General features: G+C 38.3%; 1 pseudogene; it reads right to left on the reverse strand.

The window, feature by feature from the left end:
• Nucleotides 1–4,130: 4,130 nt before the first annotated feature.
• Nucleotides 4,131–6,899, reverse strand: LOC148690145 (uncharacterized; annotated as a pseudogene).
• Between the last annotated feature and the right edge of the window lie 5,772 nt (nt 6,900–12,671).

A 12,671-nucleotide genomic window follows, 5' to 3' on the forward strand; every position in this document is an offset into this window, starting at 1 on the left:
CCCTCTTTTGACAATTGTAGCATATAAATAAGTAGGGATCGTTCTAAACCGGGGATTAGGAGGGATTGCTAAATCACTTGGAAACTGACTCAAAAACGTAAAACAAAGGTTAAAACACTAAACTAGACTCAAAGAATGCAAAGCTAAACAATAAAAACACTAAACCAAACCCAAAGACTCAAAACAGCCCCAAAACACTCAAAACTGCCTTAAAAACACTTTCTGGGCAGTTTTGAGCACTTTCACTAATTTGGACGAATTTGGGTAACAACTTGAATCAAAACACTCAAAAACACAATCTAAAACATATTCTAACTAATTAGACACTCTAAGACACTTGGGGATTTGGTTTTTGACGAAAATCAAACAAACAAAACAAATATGTAAAATAGGCAGATTCTGACGAAATTGGTGAAATTAAGTGGATGGTGAGATGGCTAGGAGGTTTTTCTCCACACATGGCATACTTGCATACAAAATAATCTTCAGTTGCTTATTCGATGAATTTATGAACCTCAACACCCCAAGTTAATTAGGTACGCTTAAATTAACTCTCAGATTTCCCTTAGGTCATTGAATTGAATGGAATTAGCGCATTGCAATCAAATTATTCCTTAAAAGTTTTCTATATGAAAGCGCATAATAGAAAGACAATCAAAGATCATTAGGTTCTATGGAAATCATAGGTGTTGACGAGGCATTCGTAACTATGAAAGCGCATGATACTTATGCCAAGAATTTACTTAACATAATTGCGACCAACAATCTTAACTACTCATGGATGTGAGTTCCCAACGATTAGGTGAAGTTCCCTCATATCCTAGCATCATGTTTATGCATGCAAATCAAGCGTGCACTCTCAATTCATATACATAAGCAAGTTTTAATTAAAATAGATAAGTAAATTGAATTCATCATTCATGAAATCACAACTGAAAGTAATCAAATCATCATGCAAATATAACCATGGTTTCGAAATTCCCCCCTAGCCAAAAGGGGGATTAGTTCCTCATGCTTGCACAACAAAAAGTATTGAATTTAAACATTGAAATCATAAGAAAGAATACACCTAATTGCTCAGCGATCCAAGATGAATTCGATGCACAGATTGGCTCCTCTTCCTCCTCCTTGTTGCGGCACAAAGTGTGGGTGATGGAATTGGTGGGTTTGGATGGTGTTTTCTAGTTTGGAGGGATGGAGGATGGTTGATTATGGTGGGGAAGGGTGCGGCAGAGATGTATGGATGTGTAGGGAGGTCTATGGAGGCTTAGAATGGAGAATGGAGGTGCGGCACAAGGGTTTCTGAATAGCATAAGGGGGTGGTACGAATTTGTGGCTGAAAATATGTTTATATAGTCCTAGGGTTAATTAGATTAGGGTTTACTTAGCAGATTTGGTGGATTAGGGCCCTAGAATTCGGCCATAGTGATTCAAATCCACTTAGGAGAAGGTTTTGGCCCACATAGTTCTATAAACTGATTTGTATACCCAAATCCACAAGGATTAGGCCTTGGAATTCAGAATCCCAAAGGGATTGGGCCTAGGAAGGTGCGGCTGATTTAGGGGAGAGGGTAGCTTGCCTTGCAAGGCAAGGTAAAGCCTTCTAGAAAGGTTTGGGCGCCACTTTTCTAGGGTTTCTAGAAAGAATAGGTTTTGTGGCAGATTTGGGCCTTCTAGACTAGGATGCTTCTAGAAATAGGTTCTAGAATGATCCATTTAGGTCCCCATGTAATTAGGAGTAAGACATGATAAGGTTTGGATAGGATAAGATGAGATAAGGTTTGGATAATGTTTTGGATAATTGGATAATGTTAGATAAGGTTGGATAAGGTTTTGGATAATGTTGGATAAGGTTGGATAAGGTTTTGGATAATGTTTCCTCTTTTCTTGCACTTTCCTTATCCACTTTGTCCTTAGCTTAGTTCCTTCCTCTTCCTATCACATTTCCACCTTCTTGAAGTCCAAATTCGTCCATCCATGTTAGCCCACATGCAAGCTCACCACCTAGTGTCCAAAATAGCTCCAAAATGCACCAAAATGCACTTTCTTGATACTTTAACCCATAGGACCTACAAACACACGAAATTGAGTTGTAATACGACATTAACTAAGAAATAATAGCACAAATGCACAAGAATAAGCTAGTTAAGTCGCCTAAATATGCTCCTATCAAATTCCCCCACACTTATCTTTTGCTAGTCCTCGAGCAAAACAAATAAACAAAAGAAACAAAACATAACTCTAAACCTTCCCAACGTTGCCTCAGGGATTTCCAATGAAACATAACATGTTAAAGATCACTACTCACATAGATTTAAGCAATCCTTACCCTCGAGCATACTTAATCATAGTCACCATTCACTAGCTCGCATTTAATCAATTAAAACAACATTTTGAATGTAGTAACATGCCTTAGAGAATTCCCTTAATTCCTTACTAGTTGTACTCTCAATTTTCACACAGATTTTCTAACTACACTCCCTACACTAGGTATATGTGAGAAGATTGATGTAAACATGTAGACGAACACTCACATATGTTATAACAAGGAAAGCACTTTCTAGAATTATTAACAATGACATGTATATGATCTCATGAATGGAACGCTACTACTTAGACGCGAGAACCAGGGATACCATATGCTCAAACCAATTTTAAACTCCACATATTGAAACACATAACAATCAAGATAGAAGTCAAAGGGTTGTAACGAGGCTAGGGTATTGGCTAACAACGAAAGGTGAAGGATAAACAAACATTCTTAAAGCAATAGTGAGCAAAATATTGAATTAGGCACTTAGAATTCCCTTTAGAACGCAGAAGTCCACTTTGAACACCCAAGGGGAAGTCACACAACACTTAGGGCCATATTCAAACTTTTTGGACCCTTTCTTCAACAACCACACTTGTGAGTTCATTCTCACTTATTTTCAACTCCTTTTCTTCCTTTTCTTCTTCTTTTTCTTCTTTTTCACAAATTTTTTTTCTCTTTTCGTTTTGTTTTCTTTCTTTTTTTTCTTGTGCCCCTTTTAAGACTTTGGCACACCCACACTCACAAAATCCCTTCCCCCACACTTGTTTTCTGCACATATGTCACTCAATAGGAATTCCTTCTAAGTTATGCTCCACTATACTTTAAGAACAAAGGTATGGAAAGTCCTATTCTAGGCTAGGTAAGGATGATGTGGTTAACAAGAAAATAGGCTAAATAAGGCTCAAAGGGGTTTAATCCTACAATACAAATGACAATGGTGGATTCGGCTATTTGGCTATGGTGGTGACTACTACACAACTTCATCTTGTTATTTGTTATGCTAATCAATTTCATGCTTTGAATGAAACGGGTATGAGTTCTAGTATTTGGAACTATAGTGATTAAACGCATTCTAAGTAGCAACCAAGCAAAGAATAATGAGATCATGCAACGACTTTAGAAAACAAGAATGCACAGATTAATAACTCTCCAAATAAACGTTTAGGCTCAAGTCTCTCAGGGATGTAGCGTTTGTTTGAGTTCCTTCCTTCAAGCATGTTACAAAAACTGATTTTATCCTTTGTGATTACATGTGAATTCGTAAACTATAACTACAACCAAGCATAAACCAAAGAGCAAATCAAACTTCCATCATTGTTTGTAACTCTCTTTAACAGTCATGCATTAAAAACCAAATCCTCATCATTGTGTTGGAAGGTACCCTAAGACACAAACAAACACACAAAAACAACTCTTTTTGGCTTTTTCAAAACACTTTTTTCAATATTTTTCAAATTTTCGGATTTTTACTTCAACACACACCAAAACAGCTCAAAATGCATTAAAAACACCTAAAAACAGTGAGAAACAACATTAGAAGTGATAGGTGATAGAATCCCACGAATTTTGCATAAAAACACTTGTTTACCCCCCCACACTTAAATCAAACATTGTCCTCAATGTTTCACACAAAGACTCACATAAAAGCAAACAAATAATAAGCAACTAAGCATGATAAAATAAACAGCAAGGAGAAGGGTTTAGAAACGCAAATCTGGGTTTGGAATGGAAGTTCCATCTTCTCCTTGTCGAATACATGGGTTGCCTCCCAAGAAGCGCTTGCTTTAACGTCTTCCAGCCGGACGAATACGCCGTGTTAAGCTTCACTAGTAGTACCCACGGCATGGAGGGATCTGTCCTCCACGGCATGCTTCCCAAAGTGTTCGTAGCATGGCTCAATGAAAGGGAGGGGATAGTGATCGTCCCGGATTGTGGTGTTTTGGTTCCTAAAGTCCATGTAAATGCTCCCACCACCTTGAAATCGATTGGGTACCTGCACCAAAGAAGGTAACACCGTATTAGTTGACATGAGAATTGGAATTGGGGTTGGAGACTTACAAACATATTGTGATGGAGGCTCAAAAGTGGCAGCCATATCAACAAAGTCACTATGGCTACTCTCGGCCAGATTGGATGGTTTTAGGGCAACCACTCCAATTCCCTCTTCAATGGTGGTTCTTGATGCATCCTTCTTGATAGGTGTGGATTGTTCCTGCCCTATATCCTTATGCACATCAATGGCAAAACAAGAACGAACATCATTAGGCTTCTTAATAGAGTCATAAACATTGAATTTAATTATATCACCACCAAACTCCATTGTTAATACTCCCTTGGCCACATCAATCTTCGTTTGAGCTGTTTTCATGAATGGTCTTCCAAGTAGGAGTGGCAAGGGTGGAGAATGAACCGAGTCTTCCATTTCAAGTACATAAAAATCAGCCGGAAAGATTAAATCATTAACCTGCACTAAAACATCTTCCAAAACACCCTTTGGATAGGCATTAAATCTATCGGCCAATTGAATAACCACACCATCATTTTTTAACTCACCTAGGTTCATAGATTCATAAATTGAGTAAGGCATAACATTAATAGATGCACCTAAGTCTAGCATGGCATGTTCAAAACGATTATTGCCAATAACACAAGGAATTGTAAAACTACCCGGATCTTTGCATTTAGGGGGCAATTTACGTTGCAAGATGGCTGAGACATTTTCACTTACCTTTACAACCTCTTTGTTCGAAATTTTCTTCCTAGTAGTGCAAAGTTCTTTTAAAAACTTAGCATACCTTGGAACTTGCTTAATTGCATCCAAAAGTGGTATATTGACTTGTACTTTCCTAAATGTCTCCAAGATGTCCTTTTCAGCTTCCTCCTTCTTTGTTTGCATGAATCTACGAGGAAAGGGTGCATTTGGAGGAATAACATTAGAAATAACCGAATTTGGAACATCCTTACCTTTAGAAGCCGAGTGGTGTACTTTGGGTGGCTGCGGCATGGTGTCTCCCACCCTTGCCGTGGCTTGCTCATGCTCCCCCTCTTCAAATTGCAACTTTTCTTCCTCCATTGGGGCTGAATTAGAGGGTTGTGAAGCCGTTCCAACTTGTTTTCCACTTCGCAACATGATTGCTTTCGCAGATTCGAATCCTCCTTTCGGGTTGACCACTGTTGAGCTAGGCAACCTTCCTTGCTCACAAAATTGCCCCATGAATTCGACAATCTGTCCCACTTGCTTCTCCAAGTTGTCCACCCTCTTGTCTTGGATTTGCCTCTCTTTGTTTTGAGTTTGGACTTCCTGCGTCAAAGTAGTAAGTAATTGAAAAATCTTATCATTTTCACTTGAATTACCTACATTGCTTTGGGCAGGTTGTGCTTGGGCTTGTGGTGGTGCCAACGGCTTTTGATAGAAACCCGGGGGTTGTTGCCTAAATCCACTTTGTTGTTGACCTTGTTGGGGGTCTCGCCATTTGAAATTCGGATGATCACGCCAACCGGGATTGTAAGTATTAGAGAACGGATCACCACGTGATTGGTATTGGTTGCCATATCCCACGGCATTGAGTGTCTCCCACCCTCCATTCTCGATTAATTGTGGGCACTTGTCTGTAGGGTGTTCTTGCATGGAGCATACGCCACAAGAAGCTACGGTTTTGACTTTTGGACCTTCCACCACCTGAGAAAGCAACGTAGTAAGGTTAGCCATTTGATTTTGAAGTTCGGTTATGGCACTTACCTCATTGACTTGGTGTTGCCGTGGGGTACTCCTCTGTCCAACGCCTTCGTATTGTTGAGCGTTCAATGCTCGATTAGCAATCAAGGACTTTGCAGCCGTGGGGGTCTTGTCCACCAATGCTCCTCCCGCTGAGGCATCTAGCATTTGACGTTCAATAGGTAGAAGTCCCTCGTAAAAGTATTGTAGAAGTAGTTCCTCCTTCATTTGATGCTGTGGACATGAAGCAACAAGAGATTTAAAACGTTCATAATAAGTAGGAAAGGATTCACCTTCATCTTGTTGGATTCCACTTATCCTTTTTCGTAGGAGGATGACTCGAGAAGTTGGGAAAAACTTCTCCAAGTAAGCTCGTTTCATGCTCTCCCATGATGTGACCGTTCCGGGAGCCAACTCGTACAACCAATCTTTCGCTTTCTCTTAGAGAGAAAAGGGAAAGGCCTTCATCTTCAAGATGCTCTCATCCACGTTCACCGGAGTCATGCTTGAGCAAACGACTTCAAACTCCTTCAAGTGCTTGTTCGGATTTTCCATGGACAGCCCATGGTACTTCGGAATGTGATGTAACAGGCTTGACTTCAATTCGAACTCAGCAGTCTTGTCTTGAGCCGCCCTTGGGTATTGGATGCACAAGGGTGCGGCATTGGCCAATCCCGAAGCGGAAAGCTCCTTGATTGTTCGGTTGTCCGCTGCCATGTCTTCCACTTCCTCTTCAAATTCAGAAACGGACTCGGAACTTGCACTTGATTCACTAGGTTCCGGGTTCTTCCTCTTACGTCTCAACTCACGCTCAAAATCGTCGTCAAAGTCTAAAATATGTTCGTGAACCGGATTAGAACTCCGAGTCATAAACAAGTACCTAAAACAAGAAACAAAATAACATAAGAATCTGATCTAATAAGAAAAACGAAAATAACAATCCAAGAGATTAGCAAACTTTGCTAATCCCCGGCAACGGCGCCAAAATTTGGTGCGAAAATTAACTTAACACACAAATTAACCCTCTTTTGACAATTGTAGCATATAAATAAGTAGGGATCGTTCTAAACCGGGGATTAGGAGGGATTGCTAAATCACTTGGAAACTGACTCAAAAACGTAAAACAAAGGTTAAAACACTAAACTAGACTCAAAGAATGCAAAGCTAAACAATAAAAACACTAAAACAAACCCAAAGACTCAAAACAGCCCCAAAACACTCAAAACTGCCTTAAAAACACTTTCTGGGCAGTTTTGAGCACTTTCACTAATTTGGACGAATTTGGGTAACAACTTGAATCAAAACACTCAAAAACACAATCTAAAACATATTCTAACTAATTAGACACTCTAAGACACTTGGGGATTTGGTTTTTGACGAAAATCAAACAAACAAAACAAATATGTAAAATAGGCAGATTCTGACGAAATTGGTGAAATTAAGTGGATGGTGAGATGGCTAGGAGGTTTTTCTCCACACATGGCATACTTGCATACAAAATAATCTTCAGTTGCTTATTCGATGAATTTATGAACCTCAACACCCCAAGTTAATTAGGTACGCTTAAATTAACTCTCAGATTTCCCTTAGGTCATTGAATTGAATGGAATTAGCGCATTGCAATCAAATTATTCCTTAAAAGTTTTCTATATGAAAGCGCATAATAGAAAGACAATCAAAGATCATTAGGTTCTATGGAAATCATAGGTGTTGACGAGGCATTCGTAACTATGAAAGCGCATGATACTTATGCCAAGAATTTACTTAACATAATTGCGACCAACAATCTTAACTACTCATGGATGTGAGTTCCCAACGATTAGGTGAAGTTCCCTCATATCCTAGCATCATGTTTATGCATGCAAATCAAGCGTGCACTCTCAATTCATATACATAAGCAAGTTTTAATTAAAATAGATAAGTAAATTGAATTCATCATTCATGAAATCACAACTGAAAGTAATCAAATCATCATGCAAATATAACCATGGTTTCGAAATTCCCCCCTAGCCAAAAGGGGGATTAGTTCCTCATGCTTGCACAACAAAAAGTATTGAATTTAAACATTGAAATCATAAGAAAGAATACACCTAATTGCTCAGCGATCCAAGATGAATTCGATGCACAGATTGGCTCCTCTTCCTCCTCCTTGTTGCGGCACAAAGTGTGGGTGATGGAATTGGTGGGTTTGGATGGTGTTTTCTAGTTTGGAGGGATGGAGGATGGTTGATTATGGTGGGGAAGGGTGCGGCAGAGATGTATGGATGTGTAGGGAGGTCTATGGAGGCTTAGAATGGAGAATGGAGGTGCGGCACAAGGGTTTCTGAATAGCATAAGGGGGTGGTACGAATTTGTGGCTGAAAATATGTTTATATAGTCCTAGGGTTAATTAGATTAGGGTTTACTTAGCAGATTTGGTGGATTAGGGCCCTAGAATTCGGCCATAGTGATTCAAATCCACTTAGGAGAAGGTTTTGGCCCACATAGTTCTATAAACTGATTTGTATACCCAAATCCACAAGGATTAGGCCTTGGAATTCAGAATCCCAAAGGGATTGGGCCTAGGAAGGTGCGGCTGATTTAGGGGAGAGGGTAGCTTGCCTTGCAAGGCAAGGTAAAGCCTTCTAGAAAGGTTTGGGCGCCACTTTTCTAGGGTTTCTAGAAAGAATAGGTTTTGTGGCAGATTTGGGCCTTCTAGACTAGGATGCTTCTAGAAATAGGTTCTAGAATGATCCATTTAGGTCCCCATGTAATTAGGAGTAAGACATGATAAGGTTTGGATAGGATAAGATGAGATAAGGTTTGGATAATGTTTTGGATAATTGGATAATGTTAGATAAGGTTGGATAAGGTTTTGGATAATGTTGGATAAGGTTGGATAAGGTTTTGGATAATGTTTCCTCTTTTCTTGCACTTTCCTTATCCACTTTGTCCTTAGCTTAGTTCCTTCCTCTTCCTATCACATTTCCACCTTCTTGAAGTCCAAATTCGTCCATCCATGTTAGCCCACATGCAAGCTCACCACCTAGTGTCCAAAATAGCTCCAAAATGCACTTTCTTGATACTTTAACCCATAGGACCTACAAACACACGAAATTGAGTTGTAATACGACATTAACTAAGAAATAATAGCACAAATGCACAAGAATAAGCTAGTTAAGTCGCCTAAATATGCTCCTATCAAGAGACTTGAGCCTATAACGTTCTTTGGAGAGTCTAATCTGTGATTTTTTTGTTTTCTAAAGTCATTGCATGATCTCATCATTCTTTGCTTGGTTGCTACTTAGAATGCATTTCATCATTAAAGTTCCAAATACTAGAACTCATGCCAATTTCATTCAAAGCATGATATTGATTGCATAACATACAATAAGATGAAGTTCTTAGTCAAGTCAAAGCCAAAAAGCCTATCCCTTTTCATATGTATTGTAGGATTACCACTTTTGAGCCTTTTCAAGCCTATTTTCTTTGTTAGCCACATTATCCTTACCTAGCCTAGATTAGGACTTTCCATACCCTTGTTCTTAAAGGATAGTGAAGCATGACTTAGAATGAACTGCTTTTGATCAATATATTGCAGAAAATGAGTGTGGGGGAAGATGATAGGGCACGGCAAAAGAATGAAATAAAGAAAAAAATTCGTGGAAAAATAAAAAGAAAATAGAAAGTGTTGAAAAGAAAGAAAAAGAGTTGAAAAATAAGTGAGAATGATCTCACAAGTGTTGGTTATTGAAGGAAGGGTCTAAAAGAGTGATTTTGACCCTAAATGTTGCATGAATCTTCCCTTGTGTGTAAAAGTTGATTTCTGCCATTAAAAGTGAGTTTAAGTGTCAATTTCATTACTTTGCTTCCTATTGCTTTAAGAACCTTTGTTATCCTTTGCCTTTCCTTGTTAGCCATTACCCTTAGCCCCGTTACAACCCTCAACTTCTATCTTGATGTTATGTGTTCAATATGTGGAGTTTGAATTTGGTATGAGCATATGGAATCACTGGTTCTCGTTCTAAGTAGTAGCATTCCATTCATGAGATCATATTCATCTCATTGTCGTAAGTCTAGAAAATGCTTTCTTTGATATAACATATGTGAGTGTTAGTCTTCATATTTACATCAATCTTCTCACATATACCTAGTGTAGGGTGTGAAGTTAGAAAATCTGTGTGAAAATAGAGTGCATTCTAGTGAGGAATTGAGGGAATTCTCTAAGGCATGTTACTACATTCAAAACATTGTTTTAATTGATTAAATGTGAACTAATAAGTGGTAACTATGATTAAGTGTTTGTTGAAGTGTAAAGAAAGCTAAAAACCGTGGGAATGATGTTCTTTATTGTGTCATGTTCGTTGGAAATCCCTGAGGTACATGTTGGAAGGTTTAGAATGTGTTTTGGCTTGTTTTTGGTTTGTTTTGTTTTGTTTTGCTCGAGGACTAGCAAAAGCTAAGTGTGGGGGAATTTGATAGGAGCATATTTGGGCGACTTACTTTGCTTGTTTTCATGCATTGATGTTGTTAGTTCATAGTTGTTTTAGTAGTTTAAGCCATTTTCGTGTGTTTTCAGGTTCCCATGGCTAAGGAAGCAAAAAGATGCATTTTGGAGCATTTTGGAGCAAAATTGGATTTGGAATGGATAGCTTATGCTTGAAGCAAAAGGAATGGACGAAATTGAAGACCTAAAAGAGTTAGGATTCCTAATCACAAGAGGATTCCTAATCAAATGAGGAATCCTAGTCAAAGAAGGTTTCCTATTTGAAGTAGGAAAGTTAAGCCAAGGTTTCCTATTTGGTTTAATCTTTCTTAATCCTTAAAGACTACATGTTTCAGCAATATCAAGGACTTCTACCTATTCTAGGACACAAGACAATGTTCCCTTGCAAACCAAAATCCTTGCCGTGTATCCCTTTAGTATTTCCCTTCCTTGCCGTGCAAGGAAGGGTCTTCTTTCCTATTTTAAAGCATTCAAACACATCCTTTTTTCATACCAAACTCAGCCATAACTCACATACCCATTTCTATTCCAAAGTTCTTGCCTAATTTCAGAAATAAATGACATTCTCCTTCTCACAATTGAATGCCGCAAGTCACTTCCCTTTTCCTTCAATTTCTGACTTTGTGTTTCCTATTCTTGAAGGATTTGGAGTTATTTCTTTCCCTAAACTAAGTAATAAAGTCTTAGGATTCTTTCTTCCATATAAATACCCTATGCCGCACCCTTAGAGACCTGAATCACCCTTCCACACAACCTGCCTTCATTCATTTAGAAACCTATCCTTTGCCGCAACCTTCCATCCAACTTTCCACCATTCCCATACTTCCAAACCTTCATCCAAGCCTCCATACACCACCCATAACCCTTGCCGCACCACCCTACCTTCCTAAATCCATTCCAAACCAAGAAAATCATCCACAAAACTACCATAGACTCTTGTGCCGTGACTTAGCAAGGAGGAGGAGAAGGAAGACGAAGCCTTGGATGTTTATGCATTCGAGTTGGAGTCTTGGAACGTTTTTCGGTGTAACCTATCTTTTATTTTCAATGTTTAATTTTGTTCTCCTTTGTTTTGTTATGAATATGAGAGGCTAAACTCGTTTTAGCCTAGGATGCTTTGAAACCATGATTACGTTTATAATATGAGTTGATAAATTCCAGTTGTGATTTCATAAATTGTGAATGCAATTTACTTAACTGTTTGATGGATAACTTATTCTTGTATGTTGATTAGGGAGGCCTACTTAATTTGTATGCTTGAATTTGGTGCTAGAATATAAGGGTGTTTCACATAATCGTTACAAACTTATATTCACAAGTAGTTACGGTTGTTTTCGCAATCATGTTAAGTAAATTCCTAGCATGAGTATCATGATGTCATAGTTACAAGTGCTTTGTCAATACTTATGATTTCCATTGAACGTAATGATCTTTGATTGTATCTCTATTATGATGTCATGTAGGGGACTTTTGAAGAATGCTTTGGGTTGTCGTACGATATCATCCAATCTAATAACTTAAGGGAAATATGAGGGTTAATTAGTGATGTCACGGTTAATCTGGGGTGTTGAGGTTCATGGTTTATCGGAAAAGCAACTGGAAATCAATTTATGTTTGAATGTATCATGTGTGGAGAAGTATCCCTTGGCTAGTTCATCATCCATTGATTTTTCTTAAATTTGTCCAAAATCTGTTTTAAAGTTTTAAGTTACTTGTTTTTCTTTTCAATTCGTCCAAAATCAAACCCCCTTTTCTTACTTGTTCTAAATCTGTCCAAAAGTGTCTTTTTAAGTCTTTTGAGTCAAAACTAACTGTATTTTCATCCAAATTGAGTCTTAGAGTCTAAATTGAGTCTTTTTTTTTTATTGTTTTGAGTTGTTTTGAGTCATACAAGTTTAGTTAGAGTCTTTTGAGTGTGTTTAAGTGTTTTAAAGCATATTTTTACATCTTTGAGTCGATTTTCATTAGATTAGCAATCCCTCCTAATCCCCGGCCTAGAACGATCCCTACTTATATCTATACTACAATTGTCAAAAAGAGGGTTTAATTTGTGTGCTATCTATTATCACATCAAATTCCTTGCCGTGTATCCCCTTGGTGTTTCCCTTCCTTGCCATGCAAGGGAGGGCCTTCTTTCCTATTCTAAAGCATTCAAG

This window comes from Pyrus communis, chromosome 16, assembly GCF_041283825.1.
Source record: "Pyrus communis isolate YQ-2024b chromosome 16, ASM4128382v1, whole genome shotgun sequence".
Classification (NCBI taxonomy): domain Eukaryota; kingdom Viridiplantae; phylum Streptophyta; class Magnoliopsida; order Rosales; family Rosaceae; genus Pyrus; species Pyrus communis.